Source organism: Ochlerotatus camptorhynchus, unplaced genomic scaffold, assembly GCF_037179485.1.
Source record: "Ochlerotatus camptorhynchus isolate MF236.1 unplaced genomic scaffold, CSIRO-AGI_Acam_v1.1 ptg000316l, whole genome shotgun sequence".
NCBI lineage: Eukaryota > Metazoa > Arthropoda > Insecta > Diptera > Culicidae > Ochlerotatus > Ochlerotatus camptorhynchus.
The window spans coordinates 1,666,170-1,688,788 of record NW_027040804.1 but is presented as its reverse complement, the minus strand read 5'-3'; the positions used below and the strand labels follow the sequence as shown (position 1 = coordinate 1,688,788).

At 39.6% G+C, this 22,619-nt stretch overlaps 1 long non-coding RNA gene across 1 annotated transcript; it reads right to left on the bottom strand.

Moving 5' to 3' along the window:
- Positions 1-799: 799 nt before the first annotated feature.
- On the bottom strand, positions 800-1,052 carry LOC135707728 (uncharacterized). The gene is made up of 2 exons (XR_010518266.1): positions 948-1,052; positions 800-885 (listed from the first exon to the last, which is right to left on the bottom strand). It is a non-coding gene; the product is annotated as an uncharacterized LOC135707728 (long non-coding RNA).
- Positions 1,053-22,619: the final 21,567 nt, after the last annotated feature.

The following is a 22,619-nucleotide window of genomic DNA, read 5'->3' as shown; positions in this document are numbered from 1 at the left end:
GCTTTATCAAAATATGTAATCGTAGGATCTTGTGGAATGGTGATTCTGTGACGTTTGTCGATAAATTATTGAGAATCATTGTAAACCTCTGAAAATCGTTAGGGTTATAGTTTATATTTTTTTATTAAGTCGAAAAAATTGTGTTCTGTTCAAAATTTTACAAAAACTGATTTAAACATTAAATTTTAAAGATAAAATTCAAATGTTGTAGTTCAATGCTTTAATTGAGTTTTTTAAGTGTCCATATTAAAAATCTTCCTGAACACAGCATTTTTAGAAGCTTTTTAATGAAAAATATTCTAAAAATATTCTGAATATTGAAATATTTGTTATTTAAGTTTTAAACACTTATTTTTACTATTTATCCGAAATTACTTGATTTTTTACCGTGTACATATATTTTGCTTAAAAAAAGAATCATTTTTTCCTATACAACTTTGTCTCAGACGTGATTCTGATTGGATATGACGATTTCGAGTTATAATTTGTTTAAGTTTTATGCGAGATTCAAAATGACCGAATTTAAGCTAAAATGTGAATGATTGCCCGTAAATTCTCTGCACAACTCCTCATCCTTTCGTAATCTTTACGGCATTCAAGTTCCGGGACACCACACCGGTTACGTAGTTATGGCCTTCCAAAGAGATAAATAGGACCAACTGGCCCGACAGTTTTGTAAGGTCTACGGGTTGTCCTCGCTGTTACCATCCTTGGGCGGCGAACATTTCCCATTGGCCCGTCAGCAGTCGCCTCGTCAATTTCCGAAAGAAACCGTTTAGGTCTGGATGGTTTTGGCCGCTGTTGTTGCTGTTGCTGCTGTTGACGGATTCGATCAACAGTATGTTTAATTGCTTCACTAAGTTTGTGTTCCTTGGACTTTGCAGGCTACGAATTATTGAAGAGAATTCGGTACACTTTAACTTGCACAGATCAATTACTCAACTTACTTGTTTGGGATGTCCTGCAGCCATCGAAGCTTCGCATAAAAGTAGTGAAACCGTGACCACTAGGATAATTGCTGGTAAGTTCTTCATTTTCACTTTGATTTGCTTGCTCTAGCTGGTTGCAGTGAGTGAAAGGTGACAATGCATAGCTACTTTTATAGGGATTTGCTTTTAAGATCTTATCATGCTTCGGCAAGCAAGAGTGTCATAACATCGTTCTCTGTGCATGTCGAGGTGATAACGGCGCTTGTTGCGAGTGATTCACGTTGGTCAACGCTTGATAACGCTGTGCTGTGAAAACAAAGTGAGGTTCTCGTGGCTGAAGCAACTCTTCTCTGCATTCATGGTCGCGAGCGCGGTAGGTCACGAAATAAAAATCCCCGAATAAAGTAACGACTAACAATCTAAATAATAATCATAATTATTTAGGTAACTTTTCATAGCCTATTACAGCAGTATATCAAAGAACTATAAACCGCGTTTTCTTTCGAAAGTACCCATTTTCATGCCATTCAGTGTTTGTTCTCAAGCTTTATAATTTCCACCGGTCCTGCTGCAGCTACTGCTGCACCGTTTGGGAGTACCCCCGAAACAACAAGATGCAAATGAGGGCATTAATTTCGGGTGAATTTTATTGCTTCTCCGCCACCGCTAATAAACCTCCTCGGTAACCTCGCCGTGCCTGCTCTCTCGGATATCGTCGGGCTTAGGATTATATCCTCGCTCACTTGGAAAGCCACTTTCGGAATCGTCGCGCCGCCGTCTTGTTTCCCATTTTGCGCTTTGATCTTACGCTTTGTTTTAGAAACCGGGAGATGAGCCTCCGTTTATTAAGCCGTAAAGCAGCTGCTTTAGCAACGGTAACATGTTAATCAAACGTAATCGAAATCCCAAATCAGCCCGTCAAAAGCCGAGGGCCTTAATAACCGCGCGGCCGCACTGCACTGTTGGCTGTTTTTGATCCAATTATGTACGAAACGCTTAGGATCACGTACCGGGGCATGTGTGTGTGTGTGTGTGTGTGTGTGTGTGTGTGTGTGTGTGTGTGTGTGTGTGTGTGTGTGTGTGTGTGTGTGTGTGTGTGTGTGTGTGTGTGTGTGTGTGTGTGCGAGTGATTGCTGTACACTGTGTTATTATGGCTCTATCATTGCGAGAGCAAGTCCAATTTCCCACATCAAACTGGAAGCTCAACTCCTAATTAGGCAAATGAGGAAGCAACCGGGGTTTATGGAAGGGGGAATCTTCTTTGAAATGGGACCTGTTCCTGATTGTAGGGAGAAAGACTTTTGATTCCCGCCGGTTTTCAGGTAGAAGGATTAGCGCTCAATTCGCCGGGGATAAGTCGCGGCGTTCCTGGAGGCGCGTGCAACAAGTTATCTACAAAGTCGCGCAGGTGATCTGCGGGACGGTGGCTTTGATGCTGGTTCCTTTTTTTTGGTGGATGGATCCGTTGAACGAGCTTTGTGGCTGCAGGGGCGTGGGTAGGTTGAGGATAGATTATTGACTCAGACAATGTATTTAAATTTATGTTATTAATACATTCAACACCATTTAGGGATGAATAATTACAGAATAATTAAGTAGTTAAAATCCCAACATTTAAAAAATCAACATCATTTTACAAAATATATAGCAGGGTAAATGGATGTAATGTCGGCCTAAATGCCCCTAATTTGGGCCCAAACATAAATTCAGCAATCGACTAAATTTTCAATAGCGACCAAAAATATCCATCAGTACCGTCCCAATTATGCGTTCATCTAGATCAAATTGATAAATAGCAGATTTTTAGCGATAGGCCCAATCTTAGATCCATAGGCCAACATTAGATCCATTTCCCCTATGTATTTATATTCAAAATCAATAAAAAAAATAATATAGGTTTCATAACTTCAAAACAATTCAAAATTTTGTTTTCACGAATCTCGAAATGGATTATAAAAAAACTCCACGGTAAAGTGGTTCCGTACAGTTGATAAGTTGTTTAAATTTAAAAATTTAAATCATTATTTTAATAAATATACAGCGGCGCCTGGTAAGCGTGATTGCCTCTCACCCCACTTCGGAAGGGAAGTAAAGCTGTTGGTCCCCGGTCCATGAGTTGATGGGTCGATAGGTAGGGTCCAGGTTTGGGAGCTGCCTCTCTGGCGTCGGTAGCATTGGTACGGAAGTACCAGAAAAACCAGAAAACCAGATCGACGGATAACAAAAAAAAACAAATCAAAGGAAAACAAAATAATAAATAGATCCTATTGACTCAAATCTTAAAACATAAGTATATGCAAAGTAACACGGCTCCTTGAGTGATATAGGTTTCACTCCTGCCATCGATCACCTCGAACCTCATTCCCGACATTACTGATAGATTTCAGATAATTTATAGGGCTTACGGTGATTGAGGATCGACATAGCAAGCCAGCTTCGAAGTCGCTTCTTTATGGAGAACGTGTTGCATGTTATGAAGAATTACAAGGGAGAAATATTAAATCTAAGGTTTAGCCCAGTAGTCTACAATGGAGCAAAATATACAATGCTTAAAGCATATCGCTCATGTATAATAGTTTAAACGATTGCTGTTGTTACTCACGCAACCGACGCCAGCTTTAATTCAAATCCAATCCAAAGCCAAAATCAATTCAAATTCAATCCAAATCCTACTCAAATCGAATCAAAATCCAATCTAAATCCAATCCATATCCAATCGATATCTATTGGAAATACAATCGAATTTAAATCTAAATGAAATCTAAATCTTATCCATATTCAATCAATATCCAATTCAAAGCAAATTCAAATTCAATCAAAATCGAATCCAAATCCGTCCTAAATCTATTCTCAATTCAACCAAATCCAAACCAAACAGGATATAGATAGCATGCTAAACCCGATTATTATTAGCAAACTTCGACAATTTCATATGCTTGAAAATATTTGCGATCTTTCCTCTTGCGGTTGCCTGTATAAAACTTCTGCCCAGGAAGCTGTTTGAAGCCGATTTGATGTGCAATTAGTTCAGATTTTCACGAGGCGCGTGTAAAATTTTGATGCGTTGCTTCTCTTGCTTGGACGCCAAATGTCAAAATCAAAATAAAGGCATCAAGGGGTGTTCAGATTTTGACGCAATTTCAAAAAACCAAAATCTACCGTGTTACGAAAAGTGGTCAGGTTTAGACCACTTATAACTCTGCCAATAGCGGATGGATTTTAATTCTAATTTCTACAAATCTGCTAAAATGAACACTTTATTAATTTCCAATAAGTCACTACTGAAAATTACACAAATGTCCAACTGTTGCAAAGGTGATCTAAATTATCACTGATTGCCAGCGAAAAGCTATTTTCCTATCACAGAGTTCAAAATCGAATTCCATCTGATCTTGCCGAACGGCGCTTATTTAATCACCGTGTGTGGTGGTGTCCAGTCGGTCGTCATCAGCAGCAGGGCTTTCGGCACGTGGCGTTGAACATTGTTCTCCAGTACACAACGAAAGGCTACCCGCAAACAGCGAGCTGCAGCCCACATAAGCGTCCGTTCACTGAAGAAGGAGGAAAAAGCCGCACCGCTACTTATCGGATTCAGTAGCTCTTCGTGAGTCGCTGATATACACAATATACAGCTCACCAGCCTCACCTGTGTTGAACACCCTAATAGCTCAGCATTACTCAACCATCACGACAACGGTTTATTTTCAGGACCACAATAACTTTGTTACAGAGTATTTTCTGGACATTTGTCAAGGTCATCAATCGGATGTCAGTTCCCATAAGATATAATATCATGTATTTTGAAAGGAAACATTGGAGTTGTAATTTCAAAAACCAAAGTAGTTCTTGGCATGAAAGTGGTCTGATTTTGATCCAGAGATGATGGATTTTAATTCCTAATACGCCAATCGATAGGAAATTTTTCAAAATATCAAATGCGTGGATTTGTGATCAGAAAACGAGGCGTTTCCGTGATAGGAAAAAGTGGTTTTTCTAACACAGTCGCCGAATATTGATACCGAGCACGTAATCCTACGTCAAATCTACGCTCGTGTCTTGGATACATCCTCTTACTTTGTTAAATGTTCGATTTAAAGCAATGCGTCAAAATGACTTGAAAGAGCTCAGAATTGACACTTTCAATCGAAGAGACAAAGAAGTAGGAAAACTAATTCATATTCAGGGAAAGAACACATGGGACAACATTTCAAATAATTTTAGGAATAGAATCAAAAAAATTGACTGAAACTTAAATGACAAGAAATGCTTCTCTTTAAAGTTTTTTTAAAACTTTAAAAACAAGAAAGAGGTAAATTTTTGTTATTTTTGGATCTAATCACCTTGTTTGATATTTAACCAAACATAACTTTACATTTTTAACCGTGAATAAATTTTCTGAAAAGGAAATAATTTTTCCTGAAAGTGCCATATAAGAGTTAAGATTTTTTTTAAAATATCGAACATAACATTTAGATTTTTTACTCGATTCGAATTAGCCAAAATATAGCTAAAATGTGAATGTTGCACCATATAAAACCAATTAGGCAAAGTTTCATGCAAATGGAGAACGCCAGATCGATTCGTCATGTGACGTGGAACTGTTTTATACGTTTTTAATTTGGAAAATAAGAAGCCTTTTTAAATAAACAAAAAAACGGTCTCAAGGAGTAAATCCAGTGGCTGATTATTGCTCACATAACGCCAATCCAATTCAAATCAATCCAAATCCAATCCAAGTTGAATATTAACCCAATAACCAAATCAAATTCACATTCCTTCCAAATTTAATCCAATCCCATTCAAAACCTAAAATAAATCTATTCCAAATTAAATCCACATATTTAGCAAATCTATTCCAAAGTCAATCTTAATCCATTCAAAATGTAATCCAAATCTGTTCCAAATTATATCTACATAATATTTAAATTCTTTTCATATCCATTCTAAATCCCCAATCAATCGAAATTTAATCCAAATCTATTCAAAACTTAATTCAATTCAAAACCAAATTCAATCCAAATTTCCTAGCCAATTAAAATCTAATCCTTATGTTACCCCAATACAATTCAAATCCCATTTCAACCCAAATACAAACCAAATTGAATCAAAATAGTATTCAAATCTATATAACGTTCAACATTGAACATTGTAAATTTAAAATTGAAAACGTAAAGCTGGTATGGATATTCCTCATGGCATCCAAAGAGTCCCTTATATTGGGCCCATGCCAAAGTTCCGAAATAAATCAGTTTTGATCAGTTTTCTGTGAGCAATTCACAATAGCCGTTTACATTGTCAAAATGACGTATAATTCGAAGAAAAATTTAAGAATTGGAGATGCTGATGCTAATACAATTTGCACACTGCCGTACTATAACGCAACTATCAATTCAATACTTTCTTCTCCTCATCTATCGTATTACTTCTTCTTCTTCCTCGCTTTTCAAGCTTATTGCGTATGGCATATTAGCTTTTTGCGTGCTCTCAACTTAGTGTTCTAGATGCACTTCCACAGTTATTAATTAAGAGCTTTCGATGCCTGTACCATTTTTGCATTAGTATAATTGTGTGGCAAGTACAATCATACTCCATGCCCAGGGAAGTCGAGAAATTTTCCTACCCAAATTCTTTGACTGGACCGGGAATCGAACCCAGCCACCTCCAGCATGGTCTTGCTTTGTAGCTGTGCCTTTACCGACTGAGCTAAGGGAGACCCATGCTCGATACGTACTTTCCTCAAAATTGTCCTTTGCTCGCTTTATCATCACTATCTGCATGAATCCTTCGAATTCGTTTCTAGAAATTCTCTTGGAATTCTGCTCAAATTTTTAGCTTTAATGAGTAACCGTCATGAGTGATTACTATTCGTTATAGCTAATCGCTAATTTGACACTCTGGCATAGAAATATTCAAATTATTATTATAATATCTCATAGTTTCAATATTTCGAAACGTAGTATTTTAGCTTTAATTAGTATGTAATTTGTGTATGTGTGAGAGCAGCAAACAAAGCGCAATTGCAGCAGCGATTCCGAAATTAGATTGAGTTAAGCTACAACGCACTGGGTCCGGAACCAATAAAATTCGATAACCGGTTCACAATATCACAACCAAAAAACTCACTCGAGAACAAAACAATGGGGTAAAATTAATTTTATCAAATTTTATCAGAACGAGGAATTCTCCTTAAATTTGTTTTAATGTACAGTGGTGGCCTTTAAATTAGCAGAAAAGGCCGATTTTCATACAAACTAGCCATTTTTGGCATGTTGCAACTATGTTTTGTTATGATTAATTGAGCTGAAATTTTGACACAGAACTACAAATATGTTGAATTTTGCGTGTACGTCATATCAAATTATTGGAAGCGCTTGCCGGAAATTGACGGGCTGGTTGAAAATGGCCAACTAATTAGCACATTTATAATTCGAAATTTCCAACTCCAATTTACGGTCTTCTGCTCAGTAAGGAAAAGCGTTTGCCACTAGGCAAACGAGCTCCTTTTTAATCGAGATGTTGTTGTTACCATTTTGTCATATTAACCAATAAATGTGGATGGGTTTGATTAGACCCATGATGTTCTGCTCAGTAAGCAAAAACGGTCGGTCTAAGACTATCGAACCCCTCATATCACATCATACCGCTACTCAAGTTCTTGTAACCATTCAAACCCAGCACCGACAACGACGGCATGTTTCGCAAAATACACGATAAACAAGCGATTTGACCATAGATCTCTTTGTTGTGAAAGGACCTGGGACCGCGTTTTTCAGCTCAGTAAGGAAGCCACTGCAAACGACGATCTTTCAACTCCGAAAAAGCACATAGGCCTTTATTAGATAACACGTTCAAGCGACGGTCAATATTTCAATTTTCTCATTTTTCAGGCTATCATTACAAGCTATGACCGACGTGACGATTTTTCAAGCCAAACCCTGGCTAAACAAGCAATTCAAATGAAAGTACGTTCTCGAAAGCAGTCAATAATGTATCCCAATTTGGATCAAGCGTGCGCTCTCATTTTCTAAACATTCTGAAGCGTTCCGCCCAAGATCTATCATTTACGATTTCCTACAATAGTAGCCTGGGATAAATCGTAAAGTCTTTTTCCCCACAAGGCTGAACTATGTTCTTGCACTCGGGTGCACATCTTACCGACAGTATCGTTTTTCTTATGTTCTTACTAAAACCGCAAAATAGAAGAAGCTCACCAAAAACAATCACAGTGACAGCAGCAACACAACCTTAAACAAATTTTGGAAAATTTCTAAAAGAAGGATAAGGAAAATATATACACAACCACATAAAAACACATAAACTCTTTGAATCACGACATATTATAAACAGCATTTTATAAAATACGATTAGGAGAAATAAGATACTATTAGTCCATTTGATACGCAACTTGCTTAGTAGACCCAACATTATATCTAAGCCCTACTTCGTAACTGCAGTGCCTAACCTGTATGCTTAACATGCGAATACCGAGTGTAGTCCACACAACATCGACCTATTCCTTTATCCTTAACCCTGCACATGCCACTGTCTCCCCTCAATGTGCTAAACTAGCAAAAATAACCGTTTTTCGATGCTCTTCGCGATTTCGAAGAACGCGTTGATTCTTACCGGGTTCAGAGGGAAAAATTGCCTCAAACAACCTCACGATTTCGCCTGCCTGGCAGTGCATTCAACCTGGGCGAAAGAAGCTGCAAATGGGATCACCAGTCGGTATCAGAATCAGCAACACACGCACACAGGATGTGGATGCGGTGCGCAAGGTGGCTGCTGCTGCTGCTGTTGAGCCACAAGCCCGTCCATAAAATGGGCGGTTTGTTCCTGATCATGCTAGTCCGCGTCTTTTCGCGCTCGGCCTTTTGGCGGCGGGGGGATAAATAATGAAAAGCTCCGGAATTCATCTTGATAATGAGAGTAATCAACGGGTTGCCCTGTAATTAGGATTGGCCTTTTTAGTGGTGCCGATTTGCCGACTTGTTTGCGGATGGATTCACCGAAATTCAGAGCATGGACATTTAGGATGAAGCGCGGCCGAAAATACTCAAGGTAAGATTTATTCGGAAACATAAAATGCAGCTTTCAAAAATTGCACATATGTTGGCTGGGATGCCGTTCTAATCCGCAGATCTATTTCAATTTGCATATTAAAACAAACCACACAATGTATCCATTTGTGTACATTCTTCCCTGCAAACCGCAAACCAATATTTCAACTCGCATCAAAGTCACAACCGAAAACGTTGACATTCGCATTCGCTGAGCTGTTTGCAGAGGCATCAACTCGCGGCAGCAAAAAAAATCTAAGCTCACAACGAAGCAGTAGCACATTTTAATAAATTGTACATTCCAATTTGCTCGAACCGATCTATTCCAAAACTCCACACATCTACGCGCAAGCTGCCAGCAGAGGTCGACGTCGGGAAAACAAATTTATATTTTATAAACTCCATAGGAATAGGAAGCATACTTTGGTATACGGCTATGAAGGCTGAGGAAACGTCGGGATGCGGCACTAGCAGATTCACGCTCTCGTATGCAAATTAGAAAGCCAACACACGCCCTGACGCCTCTCGTTCTAATTTGCCTAAACAAACATTGATTGAAATGTTGTCGTTTGTCTTGTTGGATCCTCCGAATGGCAACCGGCAACCGGAATCATCAGAGTCAGCGGCATAGCCAGAGAGAGGCAGGGGCGCGTGTGCCTGTGTGAGGGTGTGAGGGTGTGCGGTGACGACGAGACAGACTGTGACGAGTGCCAGTCTCCTGTGGGACTTTGCGGGTGAAATGACGACGACAACGGAAACTAGCTGCCAGCAGGATCCATTGCCGAAATTAATGCAGCGTTGCCGGTTTGCTGGAAAAATGGGCCTGCGTGGTTTCTTACACACTTTGAAGTTATTTCCGACTTCGGTAATTTTTTACCGAAATTTCAACAGCTGAACTTTCGGTAAACAGTTCGGTAAACCGATTTTGTTGATGAAGTGTCTAGATTACCAACCTGTTCAGTAATTTTCAGCGAACTGTTCGATAGTTTTTTACCGAACTATTCCGTAAAGTACAAATTGTCAATCTCTATTTCATTTTATTGATAAAGGGCGAACACGAAATTGTTGCAACACATTGAATTTGCTCTCAAATTTCACGTATTTATCAGATAAAATCCATACATATGTTGGATCAATTTTTGGGGCTTGTTTGGTAAATGCCCGACACTTTTGCTTCACGCCATCCATAAGAACTTGTGCAGTCGTATCCGGTACCTTTTCTGATTTTTGATCTTTCTGAGCTCCAGCTTCATCATGGCACCGAATTAGCTTCATACCATTCCAGCACGCTTCATCGAGGCATGAACGGCTCGTCGTTGAGTTGACAAATAGCAGAAAAAAGAGACTTTGACTAGAAGGCTACGCTGCTGCTTTTGGCAGAGTAATTCATCGACAAGGACAATACAGTGAATACTTAACTGAGATTTAAGTCACTAGTGTGCTATAATGCTCCTAGCTGCCTGTTTAACGTGACTGTTCGAAAAGTTAGCAGGCTGTTGTTTTGGCTAAATGCTGTTTAAATGGGCATCCTGGATGGTTTTAACATTTGAGAATTTCCGTACTGGCACATAACATATGCGGAACTCAATCATTAAAAATCAACCCCATTTCAGTGATTTAAAGTGGTATAGAAGGACATCGATCTGTCAAATTGATTATGCCAGCTGTAAAATGAGAAATAGGGTTCAAGTGGCTTGTCAATTCTTTTGAATAATTCTACAGTGGTTTATAGTTCTATGTGTTCCTAGCAGTCCTGACCTAATGTCTTACTATTTCCTTAACCATTTATGTGCTTTATTTATAAGTATATAGCTAGGGATCGAAGTGTGCTCTGCTTCAAAACGGAAGCGAAAAATTTCTGCTGTCAAATTGCTCGTATATTATGTTTTCGTCGCGGTTTTCGAAATTTTATCTGAAGATCAGATTCGAAAAACAAATTAGAATCCAATTTTGTGCACGATTAGCTTGTGAGACCACTGAAGTTCCGCTTTATTCAACCAGTTTTACCACTATTTGATCAGCAAAACTGTGGTAAACTTAGAAGAAACATGTATGTAACATTTCCTTCTTTGAACCCATTCTATTTTTTTGGAACCAATTACATCAAACATTGATTTCATTAGGATTCGTAGGAGGAAAAATCATGACCGCGTAAATTTGGGATTAAGTGTTTACATTTTGAAGTCTAGAGAGAAGCAACAAAATTGGGAACAAGAGTCAGAAGAACCATTTGAAAAACATTCATCGTTCCATTCGCAAGAAGTTTGTAAGCAGAACGATAATTGAAATCGAGTGCTTATCGAACCTGCAATATCCATGATTTCCCTATGTTTCTCAATTGCCATCAAATGAAAATTTCCTCAAAAATCCCAACACAAATAACTACTCTAATTGCTTTTTAACAAAAAACATGGTAAGGTTGATCCTTGTTGATCGAAAAGACAAAAGAGGAACTACACACAATCATATAAACTTTTTTTTCGACCACTATGGCTAAGGCCCCAGGGTGGGACTCCTAGCTAGATGTATCAAAATTAAGCACTATTTACTAACGAAAATAATCGTTAATATGCATCAACTCGATATTTTCATTTTCATTTTCATTTTATGATGTACAAGGGGGTCAGGGGCCATGGTACCGATGTGAATATTCACACCATCCATAATAGACCAGGGAAGGGGAGAGGAGTGAGCAACACCGCATCTTTACCCATGGGGGTCAAAAAAAGTTCTGCGAGGTATACTTATGCTAAACAAGCTGCTCAGGGATTGTAGAAAGGAAAGGGTTGGGTAGGTTTTGTGTGAAAAGCGCATAAGTTATTATCGTATCGTTGAAAAATGGCCTCGTTTGGTTTGCACTCTCGTCACATAGCGCATCGATTACATCACACCGTCAATGAAAAAGAAATTAAAAGAGATTGAAAGAGATTATTAGTGAGCTTTAAACTGTGATTTACCTATACCACAAATCGTGCCACCGTATCACATATTGTTGGAATGATAACCCGAATAGGTTGTTAGGCACTCCTTATGGTTATCGTTCATGCGGGTGTTTCAAAGCAATTTACATCTAATCAACCCTCTGTGCAACCCAACCCGTGCAATGTATTTAATGTTGAGAGCCTTGTGTGCTTTATCATGAGTGGTCATGGATCTGGCAATCTTCACATGACTATGCGTCCCGGTGACGACGACTACGATCCAGCCGGTTTACAATAGGTTTTATACAAGAGTACTAGAATAGATCGGAGTATACTTACAGTTTTCGACGTTCCCATGTACTCGTTGTTTACCTTCAATACTGCTTCCTTCTCTTGTTGGTTTGTGTTTCTCGATATGCCACTTCCATCATCCCTCTGATACAAGATAATGGATCCTCGCTCCGGAATGTCTTCAAAACTGGGGGTATTAAAATCGCTCCTTGTGCACAACCCTTCCAGATGACCGAAAGAGCGCCCGGTCCGATTAGTCTCACCCGATATTCTTGAAATACTTGACATTTTGAATGAAACATTGCCATTTCCAGACTTCGTGTTGTTAGTTTTCTTGAAGGTCTTGTGCTTAATGCTTGATTTGTCTTTCGCTTCGTATTTCTAAGAATTGACTCTATGAATAGATAAAAAACAAACACAACGCTTCCCACCCACAAGCTGTAGACCGAGTGCATAATCTTTGTGATGATACTTTCCAAACGTGCATACCTATAGAAATAAATCCAATTCAATAAAAATGGATTAAAAAACAAATGATGTCCACTACGGCTAAATCCAGCATTTCTACTAAAATATCAAATACTGTGCTTTATTATTTATTATTAGTACAGAGCAATAAACAATGTACAATGATGATTAATCTGTTAATATGCTTTAATAAGCGGGCTTAAATGCACTTTTGGTAAGCATCAACACTGATCTGGCAACACTAGTGTGCATCTTTTCAATGTGGTAAAGATCCAGATCAGCCCTGGGACCTGGTAGCCTAATTAAACTACCTCAAGGTTTTGCCAAAGCCCAGGGAATATGCATCAACTCGATATTTCGTGATGTAATCATAAGTTGACTCACTGAAAGCACAGTTTATAATATTTCAACATACCACGGACAAAATGATGGTTTTGCACCTATTCAACGTAATCCTCAAATCTTCGAATTGTTTGCATTAAATTATATTCAATTAACATATTTTCCGTCATGAATCCAATGCAAACCAATAAGACAAAGAAATATTGCATATGTAAATAGGCAATATTGGCTTCTGACCGACTTGAAAATACTAACTAAAAAATCCTTTGAAAGCCCCCTGTCGAGCTAGTCGAAAAAAGAATGCCCACAAGTCAAACTCCCTCAAGCATTTAAACGATTTAAACAGCGGACGAACACCATCTCATTACGCATTACCGTGACTATAGACCTTTTTGACGTTTAATAGTCTTTCTCTATCTATCTATCTATCTGTTTCTCTCTTGCTCAAACTCATTCGATTTAAATGGTACAGTAGTGTGTGCCGATTAAACGTCAAAAAGCTCTATTGACAATTCGCCTCTTCGGTCACTCTGTAACTCTTCCTATGGTAAAATCCCATAAGTTAATATCAGTATGTGAGTAAAACTTGGTGAACATTTCCTTACCCTTTCACTCCTACTAAAATCCCATATGATTCTGTCAATCTCTGCGTGAATAAACGACGGCTTGCTGGTGGAATGAAGAGATAACACAAAGTCCGCTAGATTTCATGCACAGATTGTCAGATGCTTATGGGTTTTTACCAGGAGTAAAGAGTTGCAGAGTCGCTGTCAACGTCAATGCTTACTTTCGTAAGGGCCAATGCTGCAAACGTAAACAATTACTTTTTGTGTGAATTACTGAAAAATGAAAACTCCTTCAAGAAAACACCATGATTGTGTAGAGAAAGAGTCCTCCTATCCGATAAAATTAGTGGCTTACATGGATTGGCTTTGACCTACGAGACATTTACGAAAAAAGCCGTTATTTATGTTTTCGACACTGGTCTTTACGAATGCTCAGTTTCGATACGACGAAAATTTTATTTTGACTGATCGATGTCCAACGACACTGTACCAAACCACCAGCCTCCCTTCGAATGAATCCTCAGGCCATTCAAATCTAAACATCGAAATTGCCTTTTCGAATGATAGCTGCAACCGGATGACGGTTGTTTTGAAATCAGATGATTTTCCTCGCGAATACAGGATGAACATTGTTATGATAAGGGATAGAGCCTTCAGTTGGAATGCGTAATGCTCTCTGCAGAATGATTGTCATCTTAATTTGAAAAGCATTTGGTATTGGTTCAGCCCCTTAACGCAAATCATTCAACACGAGGATGTAAATAATTCTATCGAACATCATTTGCGCTCTGAGCAGACAAACGAGGTGGAAGCATAGCCATCGCTCTCAGAGGTGGTACGAACATTGGTAAATCATGGAAACCGAAAATTGTCTATTTCGTGGTGGAGTAAGTTTCCTCTACCAACACTTCCTTTTTGTATCCATGATGAATGGCTGTTCATCTTTAGCATTTGAAAGTCATCCTATCCTTAAATTGTTGTCCTCTGAGCCCTGTATGCTTTACAGACCATTTTCAAATAAATATTTGGAGGACAGTCATTTGGATGCTCACCAGTTGATGACGGAATTCAACCATAAGGAAATCATCCGAAATTCGACAGCATATTGTTAAAGGGCTCGAGCAATACAATAATCAGTCAAAGTATTGCGGATGTTTTCGTTCAGTGTTTGCCAGTTATACCACTGAGACAAAACAAAAAAGGGGTCAGATTTGAGTCAGCTTTTTGCATGAAGTTCCACATATGTTATGTGGTACTAGGCTGTGCTAGTATGTTATTTAGTTTCACAATATTTTTTGAACTTGACAACGCGGCTAGAAAGAAGCTTGCAGTTTCAGCAAAGATTTTCAGTTTGACAAGCATTATTTCATTTAAAATGTTTTTTGTTACTTCATACGTAAAGTTTACGATTTTCAGAGTTGATTGGAAATGCTATCTTACATGAAGCTTGAATGTAATAATTTGCTAGCTAGAGTACGGCAGTATTCAATTTTCATATATCGCAATACAAAGAACTGGGCTCAAACGGTTCCAAATTGGGCCCTGATTAGCCTCCCAAAATTTGAACTCATTTAGTGTGAAACTGACTTGGCACAACCCATTTGAAGTTTATATGGGAATTACTATAGAGAAACCATAATTTCGGTTCATATATATCTTAAAATTCACCAGTTTACTCTACTTTAGAAAATGATAGCTGTGTTTGTTGAAAATTTTCTCAGCTACAACTTTGTTCAAGACCACTTTTCGATCAAATCTAAGGAAGAAAAATTATCAATGATTCAAGTCACTGATGTCTTATGATTATGCTCATTCAACAGTTCAGCAGGCAACATTGGTGTTTATGGCGCGTAGAATAGAGGACAAAAATCATGGCTACTATGTCACACTGCAGAATACAGTGTTGCCCACAATACAGTTGCTTAAACTTGCCATAAGATTATCAATCTCTTAACCAATTAATAACTATTAATTTGACGTTTGGCTGATTTTCTGTAAAGTTATAGCTGATAAAAATTCCCAAAAGAATAGCAATAGAATTTGTTAACAGTGCAATATGTAAAAACGCTGGAAGACAATGAACAAAAAGTTGTGTTTTCCCATGGTAATTTCCATATAAACTTCAAATAGTTTGTGCCAAGTCAGTTTCTTATCAAATGAGTTTAAACTTTCGGAGGCTAATCAGGACCCGATTTGAAACCGTTTGAACAGTGTGGAGGGAAAATTTCAAATTTTGCATCAGTCTAATGCCTCATTTTCGATTTCGTAATTTGACTCCCAGTACAATAAAGAAAGACGTAGACACAATCGATCGAGATCAGCTATGGCAGATTATACACGAGTACGGATTCCCGGATAAACTGACCCGATTGGTCAAGGCGACGATGGATCGAGTGATGTGCGTTGTTCAAGTATCGGGGACACTCTCGAATCCCTTTGAATCTCGAAGGAGGCTACGGCAATGTGACGGATTTTCGTGTCTGCTATTTAACATCACGTTAGAAGGTGTGATCAGAAGAGCTGGGATAGACAATCTTCAGGAAGTTCATCCAGCTTATTGGCTTTGCCGATGACAACGACATCGTGGCACGAAACTTTGAAACGATGGCGGATACGTACATCAGACTGAAGGCTGAAGCTTGGCGGATTGGATTTGGCGTAAACGCATCGTATACGAAATACATGAGAGGAAGAGGTTCTAAGGAAGGCAATGTTAGCCTACCACCCCGAGTTCAGATTGGTGGTGACGAAATCGAGGTGGTTGACGAGTACGTGTATTTGGGCTCACTGGTGACCGCCGAAAATGATACCAGCAGAGCAATTCAAAGACGAATCGTGCCTACTTTGGACCAAATGAATTCGCCACCGCACGAAGTTGACTATCTACAAAACGCTGATTATACCTGCAGTCCTCTACGGCGATGAGACCTGGACTATGCTCGCGTAGGACCAACGCGCCTTTGGTGTTTTCGAACGGAAAATGTAGCGTACCCTCTACGGTGGAGCGCAGATGGATGACGGAACGTGGATGAGGTGAATAAACCACGAATTTCACCAGCTGCTGAGGGAAGCAATCCATCGTCCACACTGCAAAAAATGGGCGAATACGGTGGGCTGGGTACGTTGTAAGAATGCCGCACGACGACCCAGTGAAAATGGTTCAGGAAAGCGACCCAACAGGAACAAGAAGAAGAGGTGCGCAGCGGGCAAGGTGGATCGACCAAGTAGAAGGCGATCTGCGGCCCTTCGCAGATTACGAGGGTGGCGAAGTGTGGCAATGGATCGAGTATAGTGCAGACGTCTTTCTTGGACCGCAGAGGACAACAAAGCCTTAGCCTGATTGGTAAGGTAAGTAAGTCCGACGTCAAAAAGTGGTCATAGTGGTCATATTTATAGATGTGGAGAGTTGTCTGTATTGGGATAATTCTGTCAAGGGAATTTCCATCAAGGTAACTGAAGGATTTGACCCAAAGGTCAACAAAAGGGGAGGGGAGGGTTCTTACTTAATGGCACTTCACTTTATATTTATTATATTGGTCTGAACACACACCTGATTTAAGCTGGATTTAGACAAGGCAAGTCAATTGATCAACTAAATGGAACGCGAATGGAACTTTTGAAATTTCTCAATGATCCCGATCTGCCCTGAAAATGCTATCAGTGCAAGGTGATCTCACAACTTCTAAAGATGCTGAATTATCAATAGTTTTCAATGTTACAGGAGTTTGAAAAGGTCCTGAATGTTCAGATTTGCAGATGTTCTTGATTATCAGAGAGTTATCGAAGTTGTGGGTGTTTCTTAAATGTCTGATATTCCAAGAGTTCAAGAAACATATGCAGTCCATAGCAAAACGATGTAGTGGTTTTCAGAATTTAGAAAAAAAAATTAGCTAGTTTTGTTCTTTATCGAAAAATATTAGAACTTTTTTTTTTATTTATTTTGTCATTAGGGTGACCTTTTCCATGTTAGGGTGGTCCAAAAAATCATTTATTTTTTCAAAAATGACTTTTTCAAAAATTAATATTTTTGACTTCAAAGATCAAAACATCAAATGAATGGTAATTAAAAATAATTCTGTAAAATATGATAATATTAAAAAATTGGATTGCCTTTGTTTTTGTTGTCATTGATTGTCTTTGTTTTTTCTATGATTTTCATGGTTTGTAGACAGAGGGCGCAATATGTTTTTGTATTTTTTTCTAGAAAGTTTAGGCTTTTCTACGCAACAACTTTTTTGAGTAATATTTTTAAAGTGGTCAAGTTTTGGGCTTTCGCTCAATACTCCTATGCAACTAGACACATAGCAGATTTTTATATATGTTGTGTAAAAAATATACGGGTCTAACATTTTGCGATAAGGAACAAAAGTACCAATTTTGACAATAATATTAGAACCACTATATCGTTTTGCTATAGAATGGTTGTATACATAGAGCTGTCAGTGAGTGAAGCTTTCATAGTTTGAAGATTTTTAGCAGTTTCGAGGCATGAATTGTTTTAGTTTCGAAATTTTCTGGAACACTTCCAAGACTTTCGTTAATAACGCTTACTTTGTCATTTAGGCATCTTCATTTCACTTGGTGCATTCGAAGGTCACCTCCTACTTTGCCTGCAGTTTGCCTCTGCTTCGGGTCGTATTCGAAGACCATTTTCGCTGGGTTATCGCCCGACATTATTACGACATTCCCAGTCCATCGTATTCCCACTATGGTCTGGCCGAATGGTGGTTGCTGGGGAAAATCGGATTTCATTCGTTTCCTTTCCTCAGAATGTCATGAGCGAAACAAATAAACTGGCTGGATTTGTGGAAGGATTTCGGTGCATAAGGATGAGTCCCAGACAGTACATAGGACTTCTAGAGTCTGAAGACCAGCCAGGCGGTGGACCTCAAAGTTTCTAGTCCGCGATGGACTGTTGACGATCATTCTCAGAATCTTATTATGGATCCTTTGTAATTTTAGAAGTTGGCTTTTTGCGCAACTCCTCTTTCGACCATTCCACCACTGTGCCGTTAAGGCAGACCTTATTATTCACCGACGGAACCATTCTTTGAGATTTAGGGTGTGGAAATATCAAGACCTGGGTCTTTGCCGCATTGATATGGATCTTCCAGCTGTTGATTCAGACAGGACGTCCAGGCCTCTCTGAAGTTTGGCAGTCAGAGTTTCGATGACCCTACCCTTGAATGTGTCATCTGCGAACAGAGACAACGATCCACCATCAGGGAGAGCCGACATATCGGAGGTGAACAGGTTGAATAAAATGGGGCCAAGGATGCTCCTTTGTGGAACCCCGGCACCGATGTTGAAAGCATCCGATGTGATGCCATTCAGAGAGACTCGGAACGTCCTGTCCGATAGATAGTTGTTTATTATCTTCACTAGGAAGATTGGAAGACCGTACTGCTGCAATTTGAACACCAGGCCAGCATGCCAGACATTGTCGAACGCTTTTTCAACGTCAAACAACGTCATGACAGATGTTTTCGAAACAGACTTGTTCCGTCTGAGGATGTTTGTTACTCGAGTCAGCTGGTGGACGGTCGAACGAACTTTCCGAAAACCAAACTGTTCCTCGAGTAATAAGTTGTTTTCTTCGCCAGATGTTAGGAGCCGGTGGTAGACTGCTTTTTCGAACAGTTTTGATAACCCTAAGAGAAAACTGATTGCTCGATAACTTGAAGGAGAGGTTTCCGGGTGGGAGTTGATTTGATCTGACTTCCAGCACTAGGGGAAGTAGCCAAGTTGGAAGCACAGATTAAAAATCAGTGCCAGATGCCAAAGAACTCAAGTGTTTGAGTTCCAGATTCAGGATGTTGTCGAAACCTGGGGCCTTCATGTTTTTAGATGATTTGATATAGGCCAACAGTTCGTCAGCCGTAATCTCGGATTCCTCGGGAAAAATGTTGGGAATCTGATGTAGATGGTTGCATTTTCAGCAACCTCAGCTTTCGTGTGGGCTAACGATGTTTTGTCCGAGATTATGGGAGCTGACGAAGTGTTGACCTATCGCGGCAGCCTTCTCTTCAGGAGTTATCAGATGAACCACTGGGTCGCCGGGACGGTCCAGTGGGGTCAGTGGTGGAATGGGTCTTGGCTTTTTTTTAAAGGATTTTCGTTAGTTTCCAGAAGGGCTTTGCACAACCTGGGAGAGAGCGGATCTTGTTAGCAAAATCTTGATTTCTAAGGTCCACCATCCTAGCTTGGATGGTTTTTGTAAGATGATTGCAATAAGTCTTCAAGACACGCAAACCAGAACGCTGGTATTGCCTTCGGATGGAGTTACGGAGTCTGATGAGATTTTTGGTAATTCTATCAAGGTTCATAGTATTGCTGACCTGTCTGGATACTGGCACGTGTTGTTCCCTGAATAATTTCAACGTTTACGAGAGGGTTTATATATAACTTAAAATCACAGTTGGAGAATTTTGGTTTTACGATCTTCTCTGGATTTGATACGTCTGCGGCTCCGTTAACTTATATATTTACACTACAGATTATTTAGAACCACCCAAAAAGTGTAGACCACCGATGCAAAGGACGAAATAGGCTAGACAGAATATCATTAAAAATATTCAAATTAATTTATTTGGAAGGCTCAATCAGCTTAACGGAGCTGATATTTCGTTGTATGTAGTTTAATAAGCATAGCATAGCTTAATACTACTACGTCTGTGGGAGTGGATCGATTACTCATGGTTTACTCTAGGTTAATAGGGTAACATTTTTGAGGGTAGGATCAGGGAAGGATCGTGGAGATGAGGTATCGTTGCATCAACAGAGAATTGTCGCTGGCACGTTAAATAAGGTGCCTTAAAACCAGGGTATGGCATCTGGAATTCCGACTGGCTGTCGATAGGACTCATCAAGACAGGAGGACAAATATTTTTGAACGACTTGTGTGTCTGCTTCGCTGCACTATACGTACTAAAACTTGCATGTAAAGACGTCATGGTCCAATTAATATCCTTCAAGTGATAGTTCTAAAGATTCTCAGAGCAAGTCCATACATTTTCTAGGATCAGCAAAAAACCGTCCATTAAACAGTCAACTTAAAATGGTGTTCATCAGAAATCGACATTACTGAAGCTTAACCCTTTGTCTGTATCTTGGGGTCAATATGACCCCAGGCTATTTTTGCAATCTTGATTATTCTTAAGAACGATTTTTCTCTGACATGCTAAAGTCTTCTTGAGGCATATTTCAAATTTTATTTAATACCCGTTTAAATCCTTCAAATTTTCGCAATGAACTTAGCTTTATTTTAGAGGAACAGACAAAGGGTTAACAACGACTACAGTTTAGACATTCCAGCGATTAGAAAAACAATCGCCATTATGCTGGCAGCACTTTCCCATCTAACAGCTAGTCGTCTGTCATCGTTTTCCAATTCCCTTGCCATCGTACGATTTCCAGTCTAGTTGGAGTGAAGTGCCGCCACCAGCCTAACCAATGCACCAATCACGTACCGCCCTCCGTCTCTCACCTTCAAGTCCCATCTAATGTACCACAAAATTTCCCCATTTTCAAATTCGTCTCATACCATTATGTATGCCAACGAACCCAGCAGACGACGATCACCCGTCCAACCAACCACCATGCATGCAAACCCGAAATGACTTATTACGATATATTAATTTATGTATGCAAATTAATCAAAACATAAATTTCGAGCATTTATTTGAGTATCGGTGGTGGTGCTGGTGTGGCTGACTGCCATCGAATCTCATGTGTTCAGTTCCCCGTGCGTTTACTTTTTTTTTCCCTATAACTACAGCGCAGCTCGTACATAGATATCCTTTCCGATGTGCTCGGCGGTCCCCTTCGGGCCGAAATTCAAGCCCATGCGAAACTCAACATGGAGACGGCGTCACGTTTTTCGCCACAAGGGGTGAAATTTTCTCGCTTCCAATTTTGAACGATGGTGCCGATATGCGAGCGACATTTCGCGGAAGTTATTTTCCAATTGTGCCCGCTCGTGATGGAGGGAGGGGGAGAAGGAGCATCAACAGAGAGAGAGAGAGAGTGAAAGAGAGAGTCAGTCCCGTTCGCCGTGTGCGCCTTCAGTGCGCGGCCCCCACGCGGCTGGCGGAATGTGACAAAAGCCGGGAGTGAAATTTGTCGAAGCCCTGGAAAATTGCGGTTCGCGAAGAAGATGGAAAACGTGTGAGATGCGGTGCTGACGATGGTTTTTCGAGGGTGGGTGAGACCTTGCCGCGTGATACGTATCTAGCGAATGTGCGACCACCACAGTGTGTGCTGTGCCCTTGGGGGAACGATGGATGGTGGAAGGGGCGCGAAAATTTTATCGATTCGAAGAGTGTTGATTTATTGGAGAAAAGTTTGAGTGGGCAGAGTGGGAAGCTGAGAGGTACGAACTTATAAATGGAACTTCTAATGAGTTTTCAGGATGTGTGGATGATTTATTATTTGCGAATAAAATCTAAATGTAGACGCGTAGCAAAGCTTATCGGATTGTGAAACTGCTACATTTAAAACAGAGAAGCTACAGAACGATTGCACCAATTGAGAGCATTTTTATAAATTTCAACTTAGACTTAGGGTTGCTTCCACTCACTTTGCTATAAAAAGCGTTAAGCAGAATTATAAAAGTATCAGATATTTGTAAGATACAAGAAGAGGTTGTAAAGTGTATGTTTGACACATAAAACCAGTCAATTTCGCTTTTAAAGGGTCACAATCCACGATTGTATAATCCTTGAGTGCTCACTCTGAATGAACGCTTATAAATCAAAAAAAAATAAAGGGTTGTGTCCTATACACAACCGCAGTATGACGTAGAACCACGCCAAATTGATGTATGTCATGTTTTTTTGACTATTATAGTTTATCTTAATTTTTTGAAGTATTTCAATGTTTCGGTTATGGTTCACTTTTTTTCCTTGATTTGTTTTCCGTGCTGAGCACCAATGCTACTGACGCCAGGGAGGCAGCTCCCTCACCTGGACCCTACCTATCGACTCATGAACTCATGAACCGGTTTGGAACACATAACTTTTCGCGTTTCGGTTTAGTGAAGCG